General features: G+C 37.9%; 1 protein-coding gene across 1 annotated transcript in view; it reads left to right on the top strand.

The window, feature by feature from the left end:
* The window catches only part of PHLPP1 (PH domain and leucine rich repeat protein phosphatase 1), a 220,835-nt gene that overhangs the window by 130,345 nt on the left and 66,039 nt on the right, over nucleotides 1-24,451 (top strand). The window lies entirely within an intron of this gene.

Here is a 24,451-nt window from a genome sequence, read left to right as displayed (position 1 = left end):
TTTTTGAGACAGAGTCTCACTTTGTTGTCCAGGCTAGAGTGAGTGCCGTGGCGTCAGCCTAGCTCACAGCAACCTCAAACTCCTGGGCTTGAGTGATCCTTCTGCCTCAGCCTCCCGAGTAGCTGGGACTACAGGCATGCGCCACCATGCTCAGCTAATTTTTTATATATATATCAGTTGGCCAATTAATTTCTTTCTATTTATAGTAGAGACGGGGTCTCGCTCTTGCTCAGGCTGGTTTTGAACTCCTGACCTTGAGCAATCCGCCCGCCTCGGCCTCCCAAGAGCTAGGATTACAGGCGTGAGCCACAGCGCCCGGCCTAGATAAGGTGTTTAAATGCAATGATTATATTTCCTTTCTTGTGCTGGCTGCAGAGTGGTCCTACTTTTTCATTTATATACTTTGATTTTTCTCTAATACTTGTAAGCTTTCTGACAAAACTCCAACACTCTTCTCAACACTCCATTTTTGGAGACCTCCTTCCTGGAGCCTAGTGTAGGTTGCTCTTTTGGCCTGCTACACAACAAAGAGTATGTGGATCTTTTCCTTAGGTGTGTCAGTTTTACTTGAGAGAAGTCTTTTGGTCTTTTCCTTCAGCAGTGAACACCAAGATTCAGGGAACTGAGTAGGGAAAAAAACTGGCATCTCAAGGTTAGTGAGTATTTAATCTCTCTGTTTCCAGAGCAGTGTTTTCTACTACGCCTGATGTCTTTGAATCAGGGACTCTGTGGTTTAGTTTCTTCCAGGGAATAAACTGTCTCCTGCTGGAATTAGGGAGAGAATCTAGGCTATAACTCCTCCTTATGTAACCTTTTGAAAGTCTTTTTGTAGAAGTACAACAAAAACATAGAAAAGGCACAAATATGAGTATTCCACTTGATGGATTTCCACAAAGTGAATACATCTATGTAACCAGTACACATATTTTTTAAAAAAAAATCTTGGTTTGGTTTATGTCTTTAAAATTATTCAGAAATAAGCACTTAGGTATCTAGAACAGAATAATCAAAAATCCCTTTGTGCTGATAAATCCATCATTCTTATTGATAAATAGTAATTTATCTTGAAGATTACATACTGTATGCTATCCACTACACATATTGAGAAATGAAATTTTATCAGCACTCCAGCAGACCTCCTTGTACCTCTCCTTTTATTATCCCAAAGATAACTACTATCCTGACTTCAAACACCATAAATTAGTTTTGCTTGTTTTTGTACTTGATATAAATGGATCACACAGTATGTGATCCAGCTGATGTCCAGCTTCTTTAATTGACTTTTCTTGTAAAAAAACAAAACAAAACATACCAAGTTACATTATCAACTCGTACTTTATAGTGTAAAATATAAAGCGGTGATTTTTATTTAAGGTAAAAGACTTTCAAGTTTAGCATTGCAATAAAAAGGGTTTCTGTTTTGTCCTTTCTGTTGCTAAAGCATGGGAAAGGTAGGCCCAGAGGACTTGGTATATAGGGTCTGAGTAACTGGTGAGTTGTTGTGTTGTCCTTTTGAAAAAACTAGGCTTTAAACCAATTTATTTTTCACCATACACTACTATGAGGTGTTTGTCTCCCACTCTGATTAGCCAAGAAAGATTTTATTGCTAAGTTTTAGAGTAGTAAGTTGAAAAATATACATATAAACATACATACACCACACATACATGTGTATACTTAATGCCAGGAATTAAACCTATAATATGTATTTAAGAAAATTATATTTATACTTCAGAAAACATTAATGTACCTTTTTTATATTCATTCAGTTAGTGTGGTGACTTTGAGATGCGCCATATATTTGTTTGTTTTTATTTGTGTGTTTAAGGAATTTGTGCTAATAAATCTCTAGTGTATGTTTCACAAGGAACCTATTAGAGAGATACCAAAAGGTAATTTATTTTTATATTTTTACCTAAGTCTTAAAGTAATTAATTTTTAGATTATAGTGTTAGGGCAAATATCCAGGAAGAAACTTTAACTATAGTATAGTTATATCAGGTAGGAGTTCTGAGACATTTTATCTTGAGCGCATAGCCCCTTAATTTTTATCTCTTCTGCAAATTTTCATCTTAAAGAAGTGAGCTATTTTACAGAACATTTAAATTGGTATTTGCACCAGCATTCTAAATCTGGAAAGATGGCATGCTGTTGTACACATACAGGTCAGCAGTTTCAGGAGGAAAACATTGTTCTTGGAACTACTGCTGTTTGTTTTTCCTGTATTGGCATTGGAATTTTCAAGTTTAAAAAAAAAAAAAATATTAGGTCATTAAATATGAACTGTCCGATTTTGAATCAAAAGTTTAGTTTATTATATCTCAAAAACGAAGGAAGAATATAAAGGAGAGGCAAACATGAGAGTAATTTTTGGTGGTTTGAATGGTTTCTTTCCTGATTATATATGTCACTAATAACTATAATACATTGTTTATCTTTTTTGTTAATAAATAGCACTTCACTTATGTTAAAATGACCTAGATGGTTTTACAATGGAGAATGATTTTTAATAAGATATAATAACTTTCTTTGTAGAGTCAGTAGAGGACAACTTTTTGCTGGTTTAAATCCAAGGAATATAACTTTGCTTCCCATGTCTTAATTTTGTGTTTTTCATATGATAGCAAAGCAGTATGGACTTATTTGCAGTCAATTATAATGGTGTTCAAACACTTTATTGTCCTGATAAATTTAGCTCTCATAAATTTGTCATTTATTCATTTATCATTTATTAAAATTTCATTGGTAAGATCTAGAGTTTGTAAGTGTAGGGGAGGCAAAACTTTACCTGGAATTTGTAAAAGTGTAGAGGAGGCAAAACTTTACTTTGTAAGGGTTGTACTTTGTACTTTGTAAGGGTTTTTATTTGGACCTGAGAATTAAATGGACATAAGCATTAACAGTAGAAAAGCGCACCGATTTCTATGTGTACATAGGAGCCCCCATAGGAATATAAAGACCTAAAGAGATGGCAAAACCTACGTGCTCATGTATTGGGTTGAATAAAGAGGAAATTATGGAAAAGTAACTAATATATGGGGAGACCAAATGAAGATGAGAATTATTTTAACAAGATCTATTTGTACAGAATCCTCAGCCTTGATTTCCAGTCTCTGCTAATAAGAATGTTGCTTTCCTCCTGGGATAGGGAGGGCATCTTTCACTTAGGAGTTTTCTCTCTTGGTTTCATGAAGAAACCAAGTGTCTTTTGGCCAAAGTCCAAAGTGGCATGATTTGGGGTGGCACATCCTGCCATCCTTCATATGAGATAATAGATCAGAGAATTCTTTTATAGTGATATCCTGCCACGTTTAGAAAGAGTAGTATAGAGAATGGCCTCAAAAGCAAAGTCTGATAGTAATAATTTGTATGTACATGGTTTCAGTTGCTTTGTTCATGGTAGTTGAAAAGCTTGTCACTTAAGTTGAACTTAAATGTCTTTATCTTAGGCTATTTTACTTTACTAATCATTTCTACCTACCACTTTAAGAGAGAAGCCTGAGTTTTAGTAAGTGCTTTACAAATTGTTGATAATGAAAATATACTTCGATTGCTTAATTCTGTATGTGGGAATTAGACAAATTATAAGGTAACTACTTCATAAACAGAAATTTGTTATAGTGTTTCAGTTGTTTTTGTGGTTAGTGGTCATCACTTCCATCCATTAATAAGGGAAGTGAATCTGCTTTTGCTATTTGTAGATAAATTGGTACAGAGAAACAAAGCTAGCACAGGAATTTTAGAGGAAGAGAACTAACTTTAATTTCAGTGTAATTTGGTATTTTCAACGACGTGATATGTCATGTGCAGTAACTCCTCATTTAACATCATCATCAGTAGGTTCTTAGAAACTGCAACTTTAAGCAAGACAGTGAATATGAAACCAGTTTTACCATAGGCTAATTGATGTTATAAATAAGAGTTAAGTTCGTATGTCATATTTCTGGCCACAAAAAAAATCACCAAACTAATAAATAAAAACCAAAACAGTTAATATTAAATGTTGAAATAAATGTAAGCTATTCATACATTTAAGAAAGATTAATAAAAACAATATAATTATTTACCCAATTATTCCAGTTCAGAGTCTTGGGTCACAGAGCCTCTCCCAGTGGCTCCGGGCACAAGGTGGGAACCCACCCTGGACCGGATGTCATTCCCTTGCGGGACACACTCACACCCATGCTCAGACTGGGACCATGTAGACATGCCACTGAACCTAATGTGCATAGTATTGGGATGTGGGAGGAAACTGTAGTACTCTGAAAAAACCCACATAGAAGTGGGGGGAATGTGCAAGCTCCACAAAGACTGTGGCCGCGTCCAGGGTAGATGATTTTTTTCTCATCAATGTTATAAGAAAATGATGTTGAATGAAGTGACATTATTTGAGGACTTGCTCTATATCCGTAGAGTTTTAATGTGATTTTTACCACATGTGATACTGAAGTGCAGTCAGCTTTTTTTGTTTTTTAACATTCTCCTATGAATACTAAATTTTTTTTTCTGTTGTCTTCTCACAGTTTTGCAAGATTTTATGCAATAGATTGACGAGATTTAATGCCTGTTTTTGTAATGATATTATAGTACATAGGAATAGCACTGTTTTAACTTTTAGATACTTGATGTCACATTTAATTTTTGCCTCAGTGACTTTAGTCTATCACCTCCCCTCACCATGTTCTGTATTTATCTTGTTTTTCTGCTTGGCTTTGAATCCCTGGAGGGCAGGATTCAGGTCTTCCTCAGAGGTCATTGCTGTTGCTAGGTGAACCATTAAATACATACTTCATAAATATACGAATGCATGAGTGAGTGATGGTGGGAATTGTCTTTATTCATTCAGTTATGTGTAAATATACCCCACACCTTTGCAAAACGTATTTATAGCAACTTTCAGAAAGAAGTGAGACCAGTAATTTTATCATTATATTTCTCTTTGGTTGAAGGTATGAGAAGACAGTGTGCACAGTGAGATGATTCAGAAAACCTTACATAGAAAAGGATTTGTAAGAAAGAATTTGAAGTTGGAAAAGGAGACATTAATTTTAAAATGGACAGTATGAAATTGCCCTTTCTAAAAAACAAAATCTGTGGTTCTGTTCACCATTCTCTAAACACACCTCACATCCTCTTGCCTCTGACCTTGCAAGAATAGGCACCCCTAGAATCCTACCCCACTCTCAGGTTGTATTGGTAATGACTTTTGTTTCTTGAAGCTTATGGTTATTTCCCAATTCCATGTGACCTTTTCCTCTTCTGCATTGTTAGCTTTCTTTATACCTATTGCACTTATCAATTATACCTTTTAATGAACAGCTGAAGACTTCTAAAATCACCATCTAGTTATAAAGTCCTTAATAAATATTTGTTGAATTGTTGGTTCCCACCACCAAGGATAATCAAAAGGATGTGATCATAAAACTTTCAAAAGAGAGCATTCAAATACTTTCAGCACTGGAACCATTTTGTGTATTTAGCATTCAAGGTAACTATTATAAGGGGACATCAGTCATTCAGAATGATTTCTGATCAATCACATTACCTTATATGGTACCTAGAGGTCAATGTCAAAGGAACTTGTAGTATAGGATTGTGTTTTAGAGGCTGTGGTATAAATGAGTATATTGTCACCTGAAATAAGTGGGGAGGTAATTAAAGGCTTAGAGGAAAAAAGTAATTAGATCTCTGAGTAGATGTGAAATTTGTTTTAGCCAAAAAGAATAGGAGAGAGGGGCTGGCTTTCTGGAATAAGAGAACAATGGGAAAGATGGAATGAAGTTGAGTTGGGTGTACAAGGATGTGGGTGTAAGAGAATGAAAGTTATGGAGAAATGAGCAATGAGAAACTCATAATTATGCATGGCATTTATCAAGTACCTTTCTTTTTTAAAAGCTCAAATTTCTACATTTTTAATCTCCATGGTGTGGAAAACAAATGACCTTATTTCCTATTCTATTCTTTTGGGGATCTTGGCATTCCAGAGGTACAAAGTTGTTAATGTTAATTACTCATCCTTAGGAAAAGCTCACATTTCCAGGTTTTTATTGAAAGAGAATTTTTGTTAGTAATTCCTGAAAACTACTTTTAATGGAAATAGTGATAATTCATTAGCATAATGGAATAAGGAGTGGCATGCTGAAATATTTTTGCAGCTCATTTGCCAGATTAGACAGCAGTACTTAAAACAATTTCAGCTTCTTTGAAGATGCTCTGTTATATGAAAGATGTTACAAGCAAACCAGTTGCTAATTGCTAAAGAAAGAGTAAAGCCCAATGTAAAAGAAAAAACACTCAGCACAAGTGCTACTTAGGCATAGAGATAACCTTGGGAAGTAGTTTCCACTACTGGGGTTTGGTGAGGCTTGCCAAGTGTTCAAGGAATTTCATGGAATGTATGGAATGTCCTTTTTTCAGTTAACTGTTCCCAACACTGGAAGTTCCTTTCTTATACAGCTTTGCTTTTCAGATGGAATTTTGATCCTCTTGGGACGCTTTCCATTTCACAAGATTCCCACTTTCCTTCCTGGAGCATTTGATCAAAGAAGGGTCTTTACATGGTGTTTGGGGCTCTGAGATTGTGCTTGGGCCTTTGGTCCTCTCCTTGGCAAATGCTGCCAGCCTTATTTCTGGCAATAATGGTCTATTTTCTTCTTCTCTCATATAACACATTTTGAAGAGGGAGCTCAGAAACAAAAGATTTATTTATCCGCCAGGCTGCATTAAATTACAGTTTGTCCCATTAACTTAATGGGATCATTTAAGATGGTCTTTAACTCCCCCCCCCCTTAAATACAAATTGGAAGGGGGCAGGATACTTCAGGTTCAAAAACCTTATCTTGATTCTAATTCTGCTATTGTATTCTGCCCAATTCCATTCTTTTGTGGTTTAGTTGAGTTCTTTGTTTTATTCTCTGAGCTTTATCTTAATAGCAGAGTTTAATGCTAGACATTGTGTTTGTAGATATTTGCTATTTTGAGTGATAATCAACTTTGTACAGCTCTTGGGGGGTCAATAGTAAGTCTAGAGTAAGGAAGCCAACAGATGATTATTTTGTGGTTGGTGGTGGCGAAGTACCATTGTAACTTGGGAACGTGATTAACATCTTTACTGATGATTTCTGAAATAATTCTCTGGTTGCCAGTGTGAGAACGCTGATGGAGACTAGTAATGCTCCTCTTTCTCCCTCTCTCCAGTACCTCATAAAAAACAAACACATCTAACTCTGGAGCTCTAACTCTGAAGCTCATACTGATAACACACATGTCAGTTTTGAAAACTAAAGCCTTGTGAGTTTCTGTTTTCCCTGAGTGACTATAAATTTTGATGTCACTCACTATTCTCCAAAGTCATGGAGCTTTGAGTGGGAGGAGTCACATGCCTGTTGTCATTTCTCAAGGGTGGGTTAGATGATGACACTAGAACTGGCAGGATATTTGACAATGACCTCTGTGAATCCAGGACACACCCACCCCTCCTTGAAGATGTCTTTTAGACTTATAATTAATAAGAAAGTCTCAGGGAAAGTCTGAATTTCCAAATAGTTGTTCTTTCCTCCAATTTTAAATTTTCTGTTAGAATGTATACTTTGACCCCATACTCTGTGTGTGTGTGTGTGTATGTGTCTGTGTGTTTGTGTGTGTGTGTGTGTGTGTATGTACACAGGGCAAGTGCAACAAAGGGAGGAGAGATATTATCTGATTTATGTGATACACCAACCCAAGCATTCTAGAATGGATTATTTCACTTAGTTCAGTACCAGTGTCTTCATCGGGATGCTCTGTGATTAAGCTTTAGGCATTCTTTACAACCATAGGAGTTCTTTCTGCTTAATAATTTGGCCTACTTAATGTTTCCCAAGTACAGCCTATAGTTTTTGCCCTCCAAATCAGTGTTTCTCAAAATGATTCATGAAATGTCTGCATCAGAAGTACCTGGGGAATTCATTGGTGCTGTGGTTTGAATGTGTCCACCAAAGTTCACTTGATCTCCAAGGTAACAGTATTAGGACGTGGAATCTATACGAGGTGATTGGACCATGAGGACTCTGCCCTCATCAATGAATTAACGTCCTCTCTGCTCTTCCCCCATGGGATGACACAGCAGGAAGGCCCTTACCAGATGCTGGCACTTCGATATTGGAATTCCCAGCCTTCAGAACTATGAGAAATAAATTTTTTCTGTATAAATTACCCAGTCTGTAGTGTTCTGTTATACCAAAACAAAATGGACTAAGACAACTAGAAGCACAGGTACTTATTTTTCATCCCAAACCCAAATCAAAACCTCTGGTGAGAGGGCTCAGGAATCTGCATTTTTAACAGTGCATGCTAACGTTTGGGAAACAGTCACACCATGCCATTCTTTTTAAATGTTATCTCCTCCAGTACTCATCTGCCTGTTGTGAACTCTTATTCATGTCCCTTAGATAAAAGTGAGTTTTCTCTTCTGTAAGCACTCATGATATTTTTTTTTCTAGTAAGTTTTCGTCTTCTGCTTTGTATTATATAGAAGCTTTGTTCTTAAATTGTTTCAAGTTCCTGGAGGGTGAAACCTATGTCCAATTCACATTTGCATGCTTCAAACACCTTTGTACATAGTAAGAACTCAGTAAATGTTTAATGAATGAATGGTTCAATCCTAGCATCTGAGTTTTATTATACCTAGTAAACTTTTGGGTGTTGTTTTTTTGTTTTTTTTTTTTTTTTTTCTGTTTAGCTATCAGATATATATCCTTGGCCTATTGGTGATGTGGAGTTTAAGCTACTCATGTCTAAGCACGTTTTCATGACACAATTATTCTCTCTGGCTTTTGTTTAAGCTCACTTTCTCATTCCCTTAGTAATCTAGTATTCTTGATATAGATCTGGTCTGGTTTTTATTTTTGTATATCTTTGTATGACTCAAATGGAATTTTATCCAAGTATACTTGTGGATCTTCTCACCTTTGCTTTGAGAAAAGGAACAGAAATAATGATCCATTTTCTGCCTTTTATAGAAATGTTCTTTTTACTTTTTAAAAATTTGTCCTACTAGTGTGGTGGTTCATATTAAGCATCTCTTGAATAGTATCGGTGATTAAATTGGCAAACTGTGGGCAGATCTGTTGGTGAGAAAATGAAAAAATGTAGTCATGAATAAATTGAGTAAAGAAAACTATCTCGAAAGATGTTTAAGTGTAACATGATAACATAGTGCTTGTCTTTTGATTCTTATATTGCTAATTTATAAAAGAATCAGAAAATGACAAATTATGCTTCTATGACTCATTGTTTTAATGAATTTAGTTGGTGTGAGGTTATTGTAGATCTAGTGACTGGCATTTTCACATAATCACCATCTTATGATTTGAAGTAGTTTTCCATATAATGCACTTACTGGATTCACAGAGCCTGCCCCTGCACACCCCTGCAAGGGCTCCGTCTCCTTCACTGCTGTATCCATAGAGTTAACCTAGCCTCGCGCCTGGCACATGGTAGGTAATGAGTAAGGGCCTCTTGTTTGAATTATTTTACAATAAGGATTAAAATAAGAATTTCTCTCTTCAGGGAATGCTTTAATTTGCCATTATAGCAATATGTCCATGGCATTTACTGCCAACACTCTCTATTTCTTTATTACTTTGAAAAAGTTATGTGTGTGAGTTTTAGCTTTGATATTCTGATTTTTAGCATCTGCAGCAATTCTTTCTTTTTTTTTTTTGTTTTTTGAGATAGGACCTCACTCTGTCACCTAGGCTGTAGTGCAGAGGTGTGATCATAGCCCAGTACAGCTTTGAACTCCTGGGCTCAAGCCATCCTCCTGCCTCAGTCTCCCTAGTAGCTAGGCCTATAGGTATGTGCCACCATACCCGGCTAATGTTTTTGTACAGACAGGGTCTTGCTGTGTTGCCCAGGCCAGTCTTGAACTCCTGGCCTCAGGTGATCCTCCCACTTTCGCCTCATTATAGGCATGAGCCGCTGTACCCAGCAGCCATGAAGCAGTTCTTTAGAACATTATGATGAAATCCTGTGACCATAAATTTTAATTTTTATCAAGTAAAATATACATGTGTTTATTTTTGTTTTCTAGTCATATGAGAAAGTGATGATATGCTTCTTTTGCTTATACCAAGAGTCATTTATGTTGATTAGGATTCAGATAGGATGGTTTCTGTTTATTTTGGCTCAACTGTTAAGAAGCTGGTGCCACATTAGCACTCATGCACCACTGAGCCTCCCAGAAGACAATGGCAGGGGCCCACTGGGTGAACTGCCTGGCCCTTGGAACAGAAGGGCATATATAAGTTCATGCGCATTCATTTGACATGTCATATAGAGTTGACAGGCAAAGCACTGCAGCAAGAAACCAAGAAGAGATGAAAGTTCAGTTACAGGCCAGCAGAGTTTAGGGGTGTGGACAGCAGTGTGAGAGCCAAAGGGAGTTGAGTCATGCCTTCTACAGGGTCGGTGTTCCCAGCAGTTCTGAAGCAGGCACAACCAGTCACACGTTTCTCATGCCAGTGCAACCACAGACAAGTCCAGGAGGAACATGGGGCAAAAGATACTTTCTTTTCTTCTGCACTCAGGAAAGACAGCCTCTTATTTATGTCTTTTGCAAATTATTTTGCTTCCTTACATAACTATTATAGTACATGCAGGTTGCCTTTTATCATACCTAGATCGAGGCAAAAATGTTAAAACATGGCCATAGGACTAAGTTCCTAAGGTATTAAAGCACCACACTAAGGGAATCAAAATGTGAGGAGTGTGGAAGATAAATCAAGGAAATTGCTGACTAGTGATCTCTCTTTCATTCATTTCTTAACTATTGTTAAGAGCAAGTGTATTCAGTACACATTTTATAAAGTACTTTGATACCTTTTTCAAGATTTTTCCTTATAAAGCTAGAAAAGTTACTCTGTCAAACTAATGGTCTTATTGAAGCACTTTACCTGCTGAAAACCACAAGGTGGGCTCTTAGGAAGAACAACAGCATGCATGCATTTGGTTTTATAAAAATCTCTTGAAGAAAAAAACAAAAAGTAAATGTAACTTGTTTTTATCTAACCTTTTCTCGTTGTCTACTTGATTGGAACAGCACTAAGCTTTCTCTTTTTGTTCTCCCTTCCCCTACTATATGAAATTTATTTAAATTGAATGGATATCAGAAAGGATGATTTATTTAATAAATTATGCTAACATAGTTAGCTACCAAAAAGTAAATAGACCTCTATGTAAAATTACATGTAAAAATTAATGTCATATGGAGTTAAGATCCAAATGTAAAAAATGAAATATCTAAATATTAGAAGAAAATACAGGAGAACATTTATACCACTTTGGAGTGGAGTGAGAGGAGCTTCTTAAGCAAGGAGAAAAATATGTACCCCATAATGGAAAAGATTGCCTAATTTGAGCAAACAAAAATCAAAAATTAGTGTGTGTTAAAAGTCACTATTAACAGAGTGGGAAAAACTAAACAGTAGGCTGGGAGGGAATATTTGCAGCATATGACAATACATGACAGGAGTGCTCGGGGAGCATCTATAAAGTGATAAATGGAAGATGAATAGCCCAGTGGAAAAATGGGCAAAGGATGTGAATGTGTATCTCAAGATTTGCAAATACCACTCCCTTCTTCACAAAGAGAAGCTCAAGTTCACTGAAAAATTAAAATTAAAATAACCTGGTATCATTTTTGTCCATCAGATTAGTAAAAATTGAAAGGATATTGACATTAAATGCCAGTGAAAAAGTAGCATGAGGGAAGAGATCCTCTCTCTCATGGCTGATTGGGAGCGTGAATTTCTGCGACTTTTTTTTTTATAGTTTTGCAGTACATATTAAAATTTTAATTGTATATACTCTTGGGCCCATTAGTTATAGTTTTAGAAGTAGAGATTCATAGTCCCTTATCCAAAAGTCTTGAGGTTATTTGTGTTTTAGATTTCAGAAGTTTTCAGATTATATGAAGATAACATGGTGCATATACTGTATATTATATAACACCTCCAGCAGAGTTTAGGACAGCAGTCATTAGCAAACACATTCATATTTCTAGAGAGAACAAATGAATATTCACATCAGTTCAGGTCATTTTTTGCTACCACATATGTCAATGAAAAATCTTTCCATTTCCAGAGTCATTTGGATTTCAGAATTAGGGATGAGGCATTAAGTATACATGCTGCAAAATAAAATCATTGATGCACAAATGGATATATGACTGGGATGTTTCTTGTAGAATTTTAACAGCAGAAAACTGGAGGTACTCCTAATGGCAGTCAGTGGAGGAATAGAATAAATTTTGATACAATTGTACAGTGTGTATTATGCAGCTTTGAAAAAGATTGAGTTAGATTTTTTTTTTCTTTTATTTTGGCATATTATGGGGGTACAGATTTTAAGGTTTCAATAAATGCCCATTTCCCCCCTCCCCCAAAAGTCTGAGTCTCCATCATGACCATCCCCCAGATGGTGCACATCTCACTCATTATGTATGTATATACCCGCCCCCCTTCCCCCTCCCACCTGCCCAATACCCTATTACTGTAGCACCTATGTGTCCACTTAGGTGCTACTCAGTTAATACCAGTTTGCTGGAGAATATATCTGGTGCTTGTTTTTCCATTCTTGGGATACTTCACTTAGTAATATGGGTTCCAGCTCTAACCAGGAAAATATAAGATGTGCTATATCACCATTGTTTCTTAGAGCTGAATAGTACTCCATGGTATACATATACCACATTTTATTAATCCATTCTTGGATTGATGGGCACTTGGGCTGTTTCCACAGCCTTGCAATTATGAATTGTGCTGCTATAAACATTCGAGTGCAGGTGTCTTTTTTGTAGAGTGTCACTGGATCATTTGGGTAGATGCCCAGCAATGGGATTGCTGGATCAAATGGTAGATTCACTTGTATCGCTTTAAGGTATCTCCATATTGCTTTCCACAGAGGTTGAACTAGTTTGCAGTCCCACCAGCAGTGTAGGAGTGTTCCTCTCTCTCCGCAACCACACCAGCATTTATTGTTTGGAGATTTTTTGATAAAGCCCATTCTCACTGGGGTTAAGTGATATCTCATTGTGGTTTTGATTTGCATTTCCCTGATGATTAGAGATGTTGAGCATTTCTTCATATGTTTGTTGGCCATTCTTCTGTCTTCTTTAGAAAAATTTCTGTTCAAGTCCTTTGCCCACTTTTTAATGGGGTTATTTGATTTTTTCTTCCTAATTTTGGTGAGTTCTAAGTATATTCTAGTTATCAGTCCCTTATCGGATGCATAGGATGCAAAAATTTTCTCCCATTCTGTAGGTTGTCTGTTTACTTTCATGACTATTTCTTTGGCTGTGCAGAAGCTTTTTAGTTTGATCATGTCCCATTTATTTATTTTTGTTGCTGCTGTGATTGCCTTTGGGGACTTCTTCATAAACTCTTTGCCCAGGCCGATGTCTAGGAGAGTGTTTCCAACTTTTTCCTCTAGAGTTCTAATAGTTTCATATCTTAGGTTTAAGTCTGTTATCCAGCGTGAGTTGGTTTTTGTGAGAGGTGAAAGGTGTGGGTCCTGTTTTAGCCTTCTACAGGTGGCTATCCAGTTTTCCCAGCACCATTTATTGAAGAGGGATTCTTTTCCCCAGCGTATGTTTTTGCCTGCTTTGTCAAAGATGAGATGGCTATATGAGGATGGTTTTATATCAGGATTCTCACATCTGTTCCACTGGTCAATATTCCTGTTTTTGTGCCAATACCATATTGTTTTAATTACTACAGCTTTGTAGTATAGTTTGATATCTGGCATATTAATGCCTCCCATTTTGATTTTGTTGCCAAGAATTGCTCTTGATATTCGGGGTCTTCTTTGGTTCCATACGAAGCGTAAAATTATTTTTTCTATATCTGTGAAGAATGCTGATGGGATTTTAATAGGTATTGCATTGAATCTGTAGATCAGTTTGGGTAGTATAGACATTTTGATGATATTGAGTCTGCCGATCCACGAGCATGGTATGGATTTCCATCTGTTTACATCCTCTGCTATTTCCTTCCTCAGTGTTTCATAGTTCTCCCTGTAGAGGTCTTTTACGTCCGTGGTTAAGTAAATTCCTAGATACTTTAATTTCTTTGTTGCTATTGTGAAGGGAATTGAGTCTTTGATTTGGTTCTCAATTAGATTGTTGTTGGCGTATATGAATGCCTCTGATTTCCGTGTATTGATTTTGTATCCTGAGACTTTACTAAATTCATTGATCAGTTCCAGGAGTTTCTTGGTTGAATCCTTGGGGTTTTCTAGATACAATATCATATCATCAGCAAACAGTGAAAGTTTGATCTCTTCTGCCCCTATTTGGATACCTTTGATTCCATTTTCCTGTCTGATTGCTGTAGCCAAGACTTCCAGCACTATGTTGAACAGAAGTGGAGATAGTGGGCAGCCTTGTCTGGTTCCAGTTCTAAGTGGGAATGATTTCAATTTTTCCCCATTCAGTATGATGTTGGCTATGGGTCTGTCATATATGGCTTGTATCATTTTTAGGTATGTCCCTTCTATGCCTATTTTCTTAAGTGTTCGTATCATGAAAGGGTGTTGAATTTTGTCAAAAGCTTTTTCTGCATCTATTGAAAGAATCATGTGGTCTTTGTTTTTGCTTCTGTTTATGTGGTGAATTGCATTTATAGATTTACGTATGTTGAACCATCCTTGCATCCCTGGGATGAAGCCCACTTGGTCGTGGTGGATTATTTTTTTGATAAGTGTCTGGATTCGGTTAGCTAAGATTTTGTTGAAAATTTTTGCATCTATATTCATTAGGGATATTGGTCTGTAGTTTTCTTTTTTTGTTGCATCCTTTCCTGGTTTTGGTATCAGCGTAATATTCGCTTCATAAAAGGTGTCGGGGAGGTTTCCGTTCTTCTCGATGTTGTGGAATAGTTTCTGCAAGATAGGTACTAGTTCTTCTTTGTAAGTGTGGTAAAATTCAGGTGTGAAGCCATCTGGACCGGGACTTTTCTTTTTAGGGAGATTTTTAATTGCTGTTTCGATTTCAGCTGTTGAGATTGGTCTGTTCAGGGAATCTATTTCTTCCTGGTTGAGCCTAGGGAGGCTGTGTGTTTCTAGAAATTTGTCCATTTCCTCCACATTTTCCAGTTTGTGTGCATAAAGATTTTTGTAGTATTCATAAATTGTATCTTGTATCTCTTTGGGATCAGTTGTGATATCTCCTTTTTTATTCCTGATGGAGCTTATTAGAGATTTCTCTTTTCTGCTTTTCGTTAGCTTAGCCAATGGTGTGTCAATTTTGTTTATTTTTTCAAAGAACCAACTTTTTGTTTTATTAATCTCCTGAATAGCTTTCCTGTTTTCAATTTCGTTTAGTTCTGATTTGATCTTGTTGATTTCACTTCTTCTGCTGGGTTTGGGGTTGGTCTGTTCTTCTTTTTCCAGCTCTTTGAGTCGTTTCATTAGATTGTCTATTTGTGATCTTCTTGTCTTTTGGTTATAGGCATTTATGGAGATAAACTTTCCAGAACTACTTTAGCTGTGCCCCAGAGGAGTTGATAACTTGTCTCTCCATTGTTGTTTTCTTCATAGAAGTTTTTTATTTCCGTCTTGATTTCTTCATTTACGAAGTAATCATTTAGTAGGAGGTTGTTTAATTTCCACGTTTTTGTGTAGAAATGTGAGTTTCTGTTAGGGTTGATTTCTAGTTTTATTCCACTGTGATCTGAGAAGGTACATGGTATGATTTCTATTTTTTTAAATTTCTTGAGATTTTCTTTGTGTCCTAGGATATGGTCAATCTTAGAGAATGTCCCATGAGCTGTTGAGAAGAACGTATATTCAGTGGATTTTGGGTAGAATGTTCTGTAGATGTCTGTCAGACCCAATTGTTCTAGAGTTTTGTTTAAGTCCATTATTTCTTTATTAATTTTCTGTTTGGAGGATCTGTCTCGTGCCGTCAGTGGGGTGTTGAAATCTCCGGCGATTATGGAGTTGCTATTAATCCATTTGCTTAGCTCCAGTAAGGTTTGCTTTATGAATCTGGGTGCACCTAAGTTGGGTGCATATATATTTAAAATTGTTATCTCTTCTTGTTGGACTGTGCCCTTCACCATTATATAATGACCCTCTTTGTCTTTTACTACTTTTGTTGGTTTAAAAACTAAATCGTCTGAAATTAGAACTGCCACACCAGCCTTCTTTTGGCTTCTATTTGCTTGGAATATTGATCTCCACCCTTTTATTTTTAGTCTCTATGCATCCTTGCAGGTTAGATGTGTTTCCTGAAGACAGCATATACTTGGCCTGTATTTTCTTATCCATTCAGCCAGCCTATGTCTCTTGAGTGGAGAGTTTAAGCCATTCACATTTATTGAGAGAACTGATAGGTAAGGTAGATTACTGATCATTCTGTTGGGTTGGATGTTGTTGCTATGATTTCTGTCTTGAGCCATTGTAATATCTGGCCTTTAATATCTTTGGGTTTTGGTGGTTTTTATATTCGTGGGTTATTATTATGATGTTCTGTGCATAACGCTGTTTTAAGTACTTCTTGTAGGGCTGGTCTTGTCTTGGTGAATTCTCTGAGCCTTTGCTTGTCTGAGAATGTTTTTATTTCTCCTTCATATACGAAGCTTAGTTTTGCAGGGAATAATATTCTAGGCTGGGCATTGTTTTGTTTCAAAAGAGTGAGAATGGGGCCCCAGTCTCTCCTTGCTTGTAAAGTCTCATTAGAGAAGTCTGATGTTATTCGAATTGGCTTTCCCTTGTATGTTACTTGCTTCTTTTGTCTTACAGCTCTTAGAAGGGCCTCTTTAGTTGATACTTTGGTTAGTCTGATGACTGCATGATGTGACGTCTTCCTGTTTGCATTGAATCTCCCAGGGGTCCTCTGGGCTTCTTGAACTTGTATATCGAGATTTTGAGCAAGGCCTGGGAAATTTTCCTCTATTATATCTTCAAAAAGCTTGTCCAGCCCTTGAGTGTTGTCTTCCTCCCCTTCGGCTAACCCTATGACCTTCACGTTAGGTTTTTTCACATAATCCCACAGCTCTTGTAGGCTTTGGTCTTTTCTCTTGTTTCTCTGCTGTATTTCTGTGACTGATTTATTTAATTGGAAGGTGTTATCTTCAAGCTCTGAGATTCTTTCTTCTGCTTGATCTACCCTGTTCTTGAGACTTTCCACAGTATTTTGTAGTTCTCTGAGTTGATTCTTCATCTCCAGGACTTCGGTTAAAGTTTTCTTCACTGTGTCAATCTCTTTGTTGAACCTTTGTTCCATTTCCCGGAGGCTTTTTGTGGTTTCTTGGTGTTGGTTATTGAGTTGTTGTTGCAGCTGGGTGAGTGTTCTTATGATCCACATCCGAAATTCCTCTTCTGTCATATTGGTTGCCTGATTTTGGTCAGTGTCCGTTTCTAGGGGGCTGGTGCTCCTCTTTGGGGGTGTGTTTTCCGTTTGGTTCTTCATATTTCCTGAGTTCTTTCGCTGATTTCTTCCCATGTCGATCAGTTGTTGTTTCTTTCCTTAGGTTATTGTTTGGGTATTCACACACCTTGTTTAGTTTCTGAGGCGTTAGGTGGTGTCTGTGGGTGAAATTGGACCACTCCCTGTATATTGAGTCAGTGGGTGCCGTGGAAAGGCTGTGTAAGATGCCGTCCCTGTCAGTAGGTGGTGTTTGCTTGGAGGAACAGGCTATGGTGTTGATTTTAAGTCCTGTTATCAGCTCTCGTTCTGGGCGGAGCTGGGTTGGGTAAGCCTGCCCTCAGGCCGTTAGCAGGGGTCAAGGTTCTGTTCTCTGCTTCCAGGGAAAGCTGTCAGGGCGGGGCTGGAATGGTCCTGCTCTGCCAGAAAGTCTGTGTGTGGGGGTGGGGCTGTCTGAGACCCGCAGTCTGGAGAGGGCCTGGCTTCTTTCCACCCTCCCCAACTCCGAAGCTACTCCTGGGCCTCTGCCAGCAGGCCAGACCACAAGCCACCAGGCCTCCCCGGACTGTGATGCCGGCGGGGAGGTTCCCTGCACAGGAATGCCACCTGGGTTGGGCGCACGGCCTCCTCCTGGGAGGAGGGTTGTCCTCTAGGATGCCGATCCGCCCCTGGAGGCACACACGCCTCAGTAGGCTGTTCACGTATAACCCTTCTGTGCCCCGGGCACTGCTAGCCCTCGGTGCAGGGGATCTGGTCTGCAGGTCCGACCTCTGGGTCCCAGAGTTCAAACTGTATTCCCACCAGGGAGAGGATTTCTGGTCCTAATTCACCCACAGGGAGCCCAAGCTGGGTCTATGTCTCTCAGCCTCTGAGTCGGCACCGTTTTCCTGGGAACGCGGTGCCAGCAGCACCTGGGAGGGCGGGCAGGGTCCCAAACGGGAAGGTCCTGTTCCCTGGAGGTGCCTCCGGCTGGTGGCTGTATTGTTTCTCTGGGCAGCCGCGGGTAGGGTCGGCGGAGGGGAGGAGGAGGCAATATGGCGCCTGCCGTGCGGCTCGGGTCGGTGCACACGGAGGTGCCCGGAGGAAGTTGGGAACCTGGTGCCACGTCTGCTACAGGCTCACCATTGGCAGGCGGCGGCGGTCTCTGGGCTGATGTCCGCAGGTCTCTCCACCTGCTGGGGAGCCCACCAGCAGTCCCGAATGCAGGGGAGGGGAAACAGCAAATCCACCTACCCTTGCCGCTGGTCTCTGGGCTGCTCTGGTGGTCTCAGCCTCCAGTTCTCCTCCGCAGCCTCCTCCCGTGGAGTCTCCCGGGGTCTCAGGTACCCCTCCTTCCGGCCCTTGTCCGCTGTATGCTCGTCTTCTTGCTTCTTTCCTCTAATTTCTGCTAGAATCTGTCTTTTCTGCAGAGACCCTCTGTCTGGCGGTGTTATTCGTCCGCCATCTTGCTCCCGGCTGAGTTATATTTTTATGTACTGTTTCAGAAAGATGATTTGTTTGTATTAGACGAGAAAACAAGTTGTAGAAAAAATGTGTGTGGTATAATCTCATTCAAAAAAGTAAGGAGAGGGCTGTGCTGTTTATGCAAATATATGTTTTATAAGGAGAAAAGCTTTGAAAGGATGTATACCAAACCATTGACACTGGCTATCTCAGAAGAATGGGATTTGAAAGGAAGTAGGAGGGACTGTTAACTTTTTCCTTATATGTTGTTGTAGTTTGACTCATTTTGTTAAAATAAGCATTTGTTTTTTGGTAATCAAAGAAAGTCAGTCTTTTCTCTTAAAAGCAAATATAGTGAATCTTATTAGAGCACTGACAGCCTGGCGACTCTCCACTGAGGTAGAGTCACTCTTAAGTCATCAAGGATCCTGCTTTTCATAATTAATGCAAAGCAGGGGTCTAAGTCCAGAGCTAGGCTTACAAATCCAGCCTTTGAGCATCTCTTTTATTACTCAGTACAGAAGCCCAATAATTTCTGAAGTGTGTTAACATGTTCCTACACAGGGGGAAAGAACTAAATAAACATGGGCTGTTACTATTTAATAGAAATCCATTCACCTAGGGAATCTCTTTTAATTGACCCACTTGTAGTGAGTATTAATTTAAGGAAATATTGATTTTTCTCTGTTAGACTCATTGAGGAAAAACAAGTATGGTCATATGTGAAACTCATTTTAAGTACATTTGGAATACATTTAAAAATAGAATTAGTTCCATCATACTGTTATTTTACAGTCAAGCTTTCCAAGTGTGTCACGTATATCCTAAGTTCCTGGAAGGAAATTATAAGGATTTAGATATATCTAAATTTAATTAATATCATATCTCTAAATAGTCATCATGCTATATATTTGTTTTTATTTCTTAAATATTACAAGTATATATAGATATTCCTTGTAACTCAAATGCAAAAAAAAAAAAAACAACTTCGTACATAAATTTTTGAGTGTGGATAGACTGCTGAGTAAATACTAAGAAAGAAAAAAGGATTAAGCATGTCTTATGATCATGACAGAACAAGCCCAGGAGGAAGTATGTACGGATTAGCTGCATTTGTGTATATTTGTTTGTTTCTTTCAACTTTGATATTGTAGAACATTAGCTTTTTTTCTTCTCTACCCTTGGATAAAAATGGCCCCACTTCATTTTCTGAGGAGCACTCACTCCCAAATAGTTTTTTGGAAGCCAGAATGAAATAAACATGTTGAACTATGTTTGACCTATTTTAAAACCTTTACATATACCTCATAAATGTAGGGAAGTTGAACCATGAATTTGGTGCTTTTTAACTTTTCTAATTAAGAAACTAAGCACTAACCTCTTTTGTAGGGTTGCTTAATTTAAGGTGGTAACAAGCAAATTATTCTTGGAAGATTGGAAGACTATACCTCAAAATTTAGTAACTGAGAAAAAAATCCATTTACAGCTAAGTGTAGACAGTAATATGTGTTGTCTAGATTAAAAGGGAAGCTAGACAAATACAGGAACAAACTAATGATGACTCTGTTCCCTCAATAGCAGTTTTAAGGCGTGAGCTATTCCCACTTTCTGTTAATTAGTTATGACTGTGAAGTTGGGGAAAGTAAGGAAAAAAGGTAGGGATGTTAATAGATCACACCCCTAGATAGTTTGGCACATTTTGTGTCTAGATCCAGTGTCATTGTTACTATACTTTTGTTTTATGATGTAAATACAGTAGGAGATACAAATTAAAGAAATACCTTACTTTGGCAGAGTGGTGATATTATTGGCTCCATTCTACCATCTTTTCCCTATCCCTCCTTTTGACTTTCTACCACCTCAAAACCCCACCCTGGGCAAACAATCACATACTTTGTTATATGGAACGTAGGTTACCTGGTTTGAAAGAAGACTTCAAGTTTTGTTTGTAAACACATTACAATTACAGGGGTTTTTTTTGTCCCTGTAGGTTATCAAGTATATTTAGTTGATTGTGCATTTCTGTGATGCTTGATATTAAAAAACAAAAGTATGCCTTGGAGCTTTGGACTAAGTCAGACCTGAGTCTAAACTCCCACAATGCCATTGTGATTTGCTAAATGCAAAACTGTAATGTGTGTCATGTTACATGTATAACATGTTACATGTTATATATATGCCTTAAACTGGGTAATGTGCAAACTGTAGAAATTTATTGCTTATAGTCCTAGAGGCTGGGAATTCCAATTTCAGGGCACCAGCAGTTTTGATATCCAGTGAGGGCTCAGCCTCTGCTTCAGAGATACTGCTTTCCCCCTGCATCCTCAGGTGGCAGAAGGGCAAGGCAGTTCCCTCCAACCTCTTTTATAAGGGCACTCATCTCATTCCTCAATATAATCTCACCTGCTCAGGGCCCCACCTCTTAATACTATCACATTAGATGTTAAGTGGGAGAGAAATTTTGGGGAGACAAACATTCATACCACAGCATCTACTTTAACTAATTTTCTTTAGTCTTGGTGCTATACGTGAATATACATGTATAACAAGAAATGCTTGAAAAAAAAAGTAGGTTTCTTGTCCTTTCAGCTTCTAAAGCATTAACTAGAATAACAATTACCTTGTTATTACTAATCTGACCACTACAGTCAGAACAGTCATCATTAAAATATGTTTTACTAATCTTAAATTCTGTGATGCTCTGATGCTCTTCTACTTACCCTTATTGGACAGCTATGAGGAAATATCTGTAGCCTGAGTGAACTGAAATATTAGTTTAAAATATTTCATCAAATGTATTTTTCCCCCAAACAGCCAATTTTATTTTAGAATCCGGGTCTGTGCACATTTCATAATTTGTCTGACTTACCTATTACCATGGCAGAGCTAAAAGTCTTATATTTTGTCATAGAGACAGATTTCTAGTCTTTTCATCCATAATAATGTGCTGTCACCTTGCTCTCTCCTCTTCATCCTTTTAAAAGAAGGCAAAGTGTGGAAAGGTCATCCAGCCACTCAACATTTTGATCTCATGTCTCTCATAACTTAGACATTGTCTCCAGGTATCTGTTTCACCTATTTTAAGTACCAAAGGGAAGTGAATTTTATGTGGACCATCTCTCTCTCTTTTTCTGAAAGAGTTTTTTTTTTTTTTCCATCTGCAAATGCCTATAATCTGACTGTTTTCCATATCTGTAAAAGAAAAAGTAGAACTCTAAGAGCACTAAGGTTTAGAGTTCCCAAAACAGATGAATTTAATGTTGAGTGATGTGTTCTGATCCAGAACTCAGGTTCTCAGAAGCAGTCCATACTTTCTTTGGTAAACAAGTCTCTGCTGAACACTGTTTTCTTCTCTGGGAGGAGTTGGCAGATTGGCTGCATGGGGAGGAATGTGAGGGGAGTGAAGAACATGGCAAGAAGGAGGGAGACATTGTGGATACTTGCAAATCATATCAGGTCTTAAAATTACAGGTCTAGGGTAAGGGTATAAATGGAGACCCACATACCATGTAATGTCCTGGAAACATAGATTCAAATTTAAAATCTTCGGAATCCTTGGGATTCCGCGCTGAATATGGCAGCTTGGGCAGAGCTAGGCCAGCAGCCCCTGCTGTTCTCTTCCCATCTCCAGCTCCATTCCTCACCTTGCAAGGCTATGGACACTGCGGCCCCCAGGTCCAATCTCCGCCCACCCTAGGGCCTATGGGTGCACATCAGTGGGAGGATGAACCCAGGGAACGGGTCATACAAGCTCTGCAAACAGGGTTGTCATCAATTGGGTAGGGTATTCCAGGGTCCTAATTACTCTTAGGATGGAGAGAGTACTTTTCCAGTAGCAATATAATGCAAGCCATGCAGTTAATTTTAATAATGTATTTTATTTAATCTAGTATATCAAAATTATTACTAGTTCTAAAAAATGTATGAGATAGTTTATGTTCTTTTTTTTGTATTAAGTCTTTGAAATCTAGTCTGTATTTTATATTTAGAGAACATCTGGTTCTGGACTATCCAGTTTGAGGTGGGGCTAGTGGTTTCCTACCAGGCCTTGCTGCTCCAGGGAAAGGGTGCTAACTCCTCGTTCTATGTGCACATTTGGCCCGGAGACTGAGAGCAGGTCTCTTTATGTCTATCTGGTAGTGTTTTATCATTGAGTTGATGTAGAAAATAATCATATCGCTTTGTCTTTATATTTAGAATTGGTGGACACTTTAAAATACAAAGTGTTTGTATATATATAAAACAAATGGGAAATACCTGTTAAGAGGTTTTTTTCCCCCTCTTCCATTTAAGTTTGTCAACTGCGTTTTACTCATTCTACTTGCTTCTGCTTTCCTTTGTCCTCAGGAGTGACATGGTCCTAGTAAATTTGTTTGCACAGATGAATTATACCTCCCCCACCCTCTGTTATTGACTTATACTTTCCCAAAAGCCAATATTTCTGTTTCCCATCATGAGTAATTACTGGTTCTGAAATCCGTCCATTTCCCCACTGTCTGAAAAGTCTGTGTACTGTATTGTGTTGGATAATGTCTAGTGGAACATTTTCCCTCCTAGAGGAACTTTCTTTTAAAATTCAATTTAATTGCATGTAAATTTAAAAACTGTGGCCTGTTCTATCAAATAAGTGAAAGTATCTAGAATAGTAGGATGCTGTTTTTGTTTGGACTAGAACAGCAGTTTCATCTGTGATGACTACAACAAACATTTTATCTCAGATAGAGTTGCCAGATTTAGTAGAAGGAAAAATGAGCACCAGTTCAATTTGGATTTCATATAAATAATTAATTTTTAGTATAAATATGTCCCATGCAATATTTGGGACATACTCATACTAAACATTTATTGTTTATTTGAAATCCAAATTTAACTGGATGTCCTGTGTTTTATCAGGCAATCCTATTTTAGGACTCATTTACCCTCTCAAAAATTGAGGACTCTTAAGCAGCCATCCAAGAAAACAGGTATCAAAGTAACACTTTTAAGCTGTCAAATAGGTACATTGTCATCTCTCTGTTTAGAATGAACTTTTATCTGTCTATTTAGAAAAAAGCTTAACTTTTTTATTATAGAATTTGACAAGTAGGTCACATGATAATTTCTTTAAAATTATCATGTTGGATTGGATTGAGTTGAATTGTATTTATTTTTAGGTTGTGTGCATTAGTTCTAGGCGAGTATGTACTACCTAGTATTAGGACAATTTTTAAAAGAATTAGCGTAATGCAGCCACTGATCTGATTCTTATCTAGAAATGGTATAGAGGTCGGCAGTGGATCCAATGTAAGAGTACACAGAGAAATAAAAAAGTAAAGTAAAAAAAAAAATAAAGATAGCTTCTTTCATGCTTTAGTTGCTTGGGCAACTGAGAAAATGAAATAAAAGAGCCATCAACAAAAATAGAACAGGAGGAAGTGCTGGTTCGGAATAAAGATGGTAAGTTCAATTTGGGGCTGGAAATGTTGTAGGGCAGATCTGGAGAGGAGCTGGCGTGTGATAGGATTGAGAGAGTTCACATAGCAGTAAAAAGATTTCCAAGGAAGACAATGTATAGAGAAAGTGAAACTGTCAACTTATCTGTGAGGAGTACTTCAATTAGGA

Source organism: Microcebus murinus, chromosome 17 (genome assembly GCF_040939455.1).
Source record: "Microcebus murinus isolate Inina chromosome 17, M.murinus_Inina_mat1.0, whole genome shotgun sequence".
Lineage (NCBI taxonomy): Eukaryota > Metazoa > Chordata > Mammalia > Primates > Cheirogaleidae > Microcebus > Microcebus murinus.
Note: the sequence above shows the minus strand (reverse complement) of the source record. Positions and strands in the feature narration are given on the sequence as shown.